The sequence below is a fragment of the Oncorhynchus tshawytscha genome, linkage group LG28 (assembly GCF_018296145.1).
Source record: "Oncorhynchus tshawytscha isolate Ot180627B linkage group LG28, Otsh_v2.0, whole genome shotgun sequence".
Classification (NCBI taxonomy): Eukaryota; Metazoa; Chordata; class Actinopteri; order Salmoniformes; family Salmonidae; genus Oncorhynchus; species Oncorhynchus tshawytscha.
Window position 1 is genome coordinate 18291654 of NC_056456.1, and position 5975 is coordinate 18297628.

General features: G+C 46.0%; 1 pseudogene; it reads left to right on the plus strand.

Moving 5' to 3' along the window:
* Positions 1 to 1494: 1494 nt before the first annotated feature.
* LOC112226461 lies at positions 1495 to 5312 on the plus strand (annotated as a pseudogene).
* The last annotated feature ends 663 nt before the right edge of the window (positions 5313 to 5975 follow it).

Genomic DNA, 5975 nt, shown 5'->3' on the forward strand with positions numbered 1-5975 from the left:
TCTCTCCAGTCAGTCAGTCAGACAGACTCTCTCTCTCTCCAGTCAGTCAGTCAGTCAGTCAGACACTCTCTCTCTCTCCAGTCAGTCAGTCAGACACTCTCTCTCTCTCCAGTCAGTCAGTCAGTCAGACACGCTCTCTCTCCAGTCAGTCAGTCACACACGCTCTCTCTCCAGTCAGTCAGTCACACACGCTCTCTCTCCAGTCAGTCAGTCAGTCAGTCACACACGCTCTCTCCAGTCAGTCAGTCAGTCACACACGCTCTCTCTCCAGTCAGTCAGTCAGTCACACACGCTCTCTCTCCAGTCAGTCAGTCACACACGCTCTCTCTCTCCAGTCAGTCAGTCAGTCACACACTCTCTCTCTCCAGTCAGTCAGTCAGACACTCTCTCTCCAGTCAGTCAGTCAGTCACACACTCTCTCTCTCCAGTCAGTCAGTCAGTCAGTCACACACACTCTCTCTCTCCAGTCAGTCAGTCAGTCAGTCACACACTCTCTCTCTCTCCAGTCAGTCAGTCAGTCAGTCACACACTCTCTCTCTCCAGTCAGTCAGTCAGTCAGACACGCTCTCTCTCCAGTCAGTCAGTCAGTCAGACACTCTTTCTGTCTCTAGTCAGCCAGTCTCTCTCTCTGTCTCCAGTCAGTCAGACAATCGCGCTCTCCAGTGTCAATCAGTCAGAAAGACACTCTCTCTCCAGTCATTCAGTCACTCTCTCTGCAGTCAGTCAGTCAGACACTTGCTCTCTCAAGTCAGTCAGTCAGTCAGTCAGACACTCTCTCTCTCTGCAGTCAGTCAGTCAGTCAGTCAGTCAGTCAGTCAGTCAGTCAGTCAGTCAGTCAGTCAGTCAGTCAGTCAGTCAGTCAGTCAGTCAGTCAGTCAGTCAGTCAGTCAGTCTCTCTCTCTCTCTCCCCAGTTGGGGCGGCAGGGTAGCCTAGTGGTTAGAGCGTTGGACTAGTAACCGGAAGGTTGCAAGTTCAAATCCCCGAGCTGACAAGGTACAAATCTGTCTTCTGCCCCTGAACAGGCAGTTAACCCACTGTTCCTAGGCTGTCATTGTAAATAAGAATTTGTTCTTAACTGACTTGCCTAGTTAAATAAAGGTACAATTTAAAAAAAAAATAAAGTCAGTAAGACTCTCTCTCTCCAGTCACTCTCTCTTTGAAAGTATTACATTGTTGAATTATATATACCATTTGTAAGTAGCCTATTATAAACTCATTGATTGCAAAATGGCATAGTGCATCCCTCTACTGTATGTCCTTAGCATAGTGTTCGCTCTGCTGCCTGGCACAGTGTGTTATGGGAAGCCACTGACTCCATTCCCTAGAGTTGTAAATGTTGTGCCCAGCAGCCAGTTCCCTTCACTGGAAGGGTTCAGTGGATTTCCCGGCACACAGACAGATGGAGAATAACTAAACTGGGATAATCATTTCATTTATGAATTCATTATTATTTTACCAGGAGTTGCCTGTCAGCGTGTAACCAGCATCCCATCATGGTGGCGTTCAAAGGAATCTGGACCAAGGACTTCTGGAGAGCTGTGTCAGCCGAGTACCTAGCTTCCCTGATCTTTGTCCTCCTCAGCCTGGGCTCCACCATCAACTGGGCATCCGAGTTGGACAACCCTCCCCCCCGCAGACCTGGTCCTCATCTCGCTGTGCTTTGGCCTGACCATCGCCACCATGGTGCAATGCTTCAGACACGTCAGTGTCAGTCACGTCAACCCGGCGGTGACCAGGAAGCTGAGCCTGGCTAAGGGTGTCTTCTACCTGGCTGCCCAGTGCCTGGGAGCGATCACTGGGACAGGGCTCCTCTACCTGGTGACACCAGTGTCTGTCAGAGGGGGCCTTGGAGTGACTGTGGTAAGACATATAGTTTAGCCTTAAAATCAGAGAATCTAGCTAGCAACAGTCAGAGTTGACACCTATGGACTAGTTTGGGACTGGGCCAAGCCCTGTTGGTGGAGCTCCTGATCACCTTCGAGCTGGTCTTCACCGTGTTCCCCACCTGCTCGGCTGGCCTCGCCATTGGAGTCGCTGTAGCAGTCGGCCATCTGTTCGCGGTGAGTGGGATTCTATCTCTAACTTGAGTTAGGTCAATTAGGGGCCAGGCCACATGTTGTAGTGGTTAGAGCTCTAGGATTATAGCGAACCTGAAGGCCTCAAGAGTCAGACATTACAGTGTATTTCATTCAATACCAACTATGGAAGGAAATGTAAACAGGGCATTGATGTAGATTGGTGATGTAGTTTGTTCTTTAAATCATCATAATGGTGGAATAGTACAATATAGTACATTAGTTCATATCTCACGTGGGCATCCTCCTCCATGCCAACCAATCATCAGGGACCTACCTAAACCCCATTAATTGTCCTGCAAACGACATGCTACCTACCTCTAGTCATAGCAAAGCTTGACTATCAATATGCTGCCTACATGCCACTAGATGCCAATCAATGCTAACTAGTACCATGTACTGTATATCTATGGAATACCAGCATACATTTCCCCATGATGATATATACTTTCATCGTATCATTATCATGTATTCAAGTGGAACAATCCACTACTGTAGGTGTTGTGTCAGCTCTGGCTAGGTCTTGCTCCATGTCTCTCTCTCTCCCTCTCTCTACAGTGCTTGCATGTTAAAACCTCTATGCCATGCTTTGTGTTCTAGATCCCATGCACAGGAGCCAGTATGAACCCCGCTCGCTCCTTTGGGCCTGCAGTCGCCACCATGAATTTTGAAAACCACTGGGTAAGATAGAAACTGCTGCCGCCTTCTCGCCCTCAAAGGGCTATACTCCTACACAGTTGTCGGTGAAGGGGGAATATCTAAGCCAGGTAGTCCATATCTAAGACATGGGTTTCTATTTGCCAATATAAGGGACACAACTGTTTCATGTGTTGAAACCATATCTCAAATGGTTACAACTGACCTGCCATGTTGTGAAGCTTGATCATACACTGAGTGTACCAAACACTATGACAGACTGACCATGTTGAATCCACTTTTAAAAAATCAGTGTAGATGAAGGGGAGGAGACAGGTGAAAGAAGGACTTTTTTTGTATGTGTGCCATTCAGAGGGGGAATGGGCAAGACAAAATATTTAAGTGCCTTTGAAGAGGGTACGGTTTCCCATGTGTATCAAGAATGGTTCTCCAGCCAACTTGACACAAGTGTGGGAAGCATTGGAGTCAACATGGGCCAGCATCCCTGTGGGACTCTTCTGACACCTTGTAGATCATGCCCCAGTGAATTGAGGCTCTTCTGAGGACAAAAGGGGGTGCAACTCAATATTAGGAAGATGTTCCTTATGTTTTGGACACTCAGTGTATATCATTCATTAAAAACAGTTGAAAGGCAAACTCTTTGCTTAAAATATAGGGTCAGATATGTGTTTAGATGTGATTTTGTGATAAGTGTTCAGGTTGTCTCTGTTCTCCAGGAGCAAGGGGGGCTAAAGTAGTATGGGGGGGCGCTGGAGGGTGCTACAGCTACAGGACTATGGACATTTTGAAACCCAGTAAGGTCACATTGCAATGATGGCATGTCACCCTGCCAGAGCAGCTGAAGGATGCTATCTAGTGCCGTCCAACGAAGTCTTCACCCACAACAGTGGACGGGAGTTCTACAAAGGTTAAACAGGAAAGGAAATACTCACCTAAAGCATGCCTAATTAATAGTTTATATATAACACTCGCTACGAGGTAGATGCATGCCTTGTAGCTTGCTAATGCAGAATAAAAGGAACAGCACAGACCAGTCACAGACAGGTGTTATGGACTATACAAAGCATGGGCTTATCCAGGGCAATAATTCTCACGGAGCTGTTCATACTGACTCAGCAAGGCACAGTGGAACTGCTTGGTGTGTGTGTGTGTGTAGGAGAGGAGGGTCTGGGTCTTGGATATAATTAGGATAGGTCTTCTCACTGAGAGTGGTGTCATTATCTGACAGTTGTTTGCTGTCTTTTGAGAACAACATGTTTGACCTGGCAGAACCCAAAAAAGGTACCTGGCTCCACTGAGGATGCCCATAAACAAAGACTGTTGCACCTTTACAGACATGACAAGACTTCTAGTCTAATAATGCATGGCAGTTCTGTCAGAATGGGGTAGCCTCCGCTGTGGTAATGGGTTCATATTTGTCTGAACTGGGTTTGACTTTTATCTGTATTGCAGGTGTACTGGGTTGGTCCAATCCTGGGTGGCATCATGGCGGCTGCCCTCTATGAATACCTGTTCTGCCCGGACCCTGAGCTGAAGAGGATGCTCCGGGACGTCTTCCAGAAGGATCCAGCATCGAGGAAGTACAGGGAGGTGGAGGGCAACGGCGTGTACCAGGGGGAACCAGATGACCTGATCACCAAGCCACCGTCCATCCACCACATCGACCTGGAGAAAGGGGAAAAGAAGGATCTTTTCCGGGACTGTCATCCGTATGACTACCACGGGCACGGAAGAGGGAGACCAACCTGTAGAGCAGGGGGAGATCCAGAGAGAGACACTTTCAGTCAGGGTCCTCCACCACTGCAGCCCCCTACTCCAAGCCCCATGCCTTAACCCACACAACTCACTTCTCAGGCAGAATATGATTGCTGCATGTCCTCCGAATGTAGATGTGTTCGTGTACATGGAGGTGAGCCTTCCTCAACATTTGTGAGGTAACTGGATAATATAAAACTTTGCACTCTACTCCAACCAACTACCCATATCATATGAAATCTATTGATCTCTGCAATCTTGTCCCATCATCTTCTGGCCCAGATGTGTTTTCTTGAGGCCCTCTACTACACTGCAGGACGATAACAATAGACTATACTTCAGGGATTTCTGTCAGGGAAAAATGTCCAGGGCAACCATTTACAATGGGTCATCACACTGAATTTGGTAACTGGAGACAAAACGGCAGGCTTATTTTGGGGGGAATAAGAGACATTATTTACATATGGTCGTTAAGTACATTATAAAACCAATGCTATGATGGACAGGTTCTGTCGGACATCTTCAGCCCGCTCCTATATTGTTTGTACATATTTTACATTCTCAGTGCACATTGGTCAGTGAAGAAAAACAATTAAGCTTTGCCTATAACATATTTATCTTAACACACAGATGTTCAGTGCGTAGCAACAGATCATAAACAAACCATCAAATAGCAGTTATAGAGCTCATTGTAATGGCTGGAATGTTTCCATATGTTTGATGCAGTTCCAAATATTCCATTCCAGCCGTTTACAATGAGTCCGTACTCCTATAGCCTATAATAAGCTCTCTAAAGCCATGACATCATTTTCTGGAATTTTCCAAGCTGTTTAAAAAGGCACAGTCAACTTAATGTATGTAAATGTCTGACCCACTGGAATTGTGATACAGAGAGAGAAAAAATCTGTCTGTAAACAATTGTTGGAAAAATGATTTGCACAAAGTAGATGTCCTAACCGACTTGCCAAAACTATAGTTTGTTAGCAAGAAATGTGTGGAGTGGTTGAAAAGCGAGTTTTAATGACTCCAACCTGAGTGTATGTAAACTTCCGACAACTGTATTTGAATGACTTTCATACTTGACAACTGCACCTTAAATGCCGTTTCTGTGCCGATTTAGAATTTCATGAAATAAATTGCATTTCCAAGTCTTCAGTGTGAACAATTTTGTGATTGTACTGCACATATCCATGCCTTTGTTTGGCTTCTGTTGGTACCTCACAAAACACAAACCATAACCGTATCATATACCAAATAGATGCAACAGTGTTTTTCCATCTGACATAAAGCACTTCTCAGAATACAGCTTTTAATAAACGTTGGAGTTTAAGGCCAGAACCTGAGCAGAGAATTGCTTCTGAAGAGATGTACCATTTCACTGTAGGGCAGAAGGAATTTACAGCAGCAGTGTGACAGAAGCACAGTACCCGCCATGATGGATAGCCTCATCTCCCTCTAGAAAGTGTCTCCTCATAGCCAGACGTATG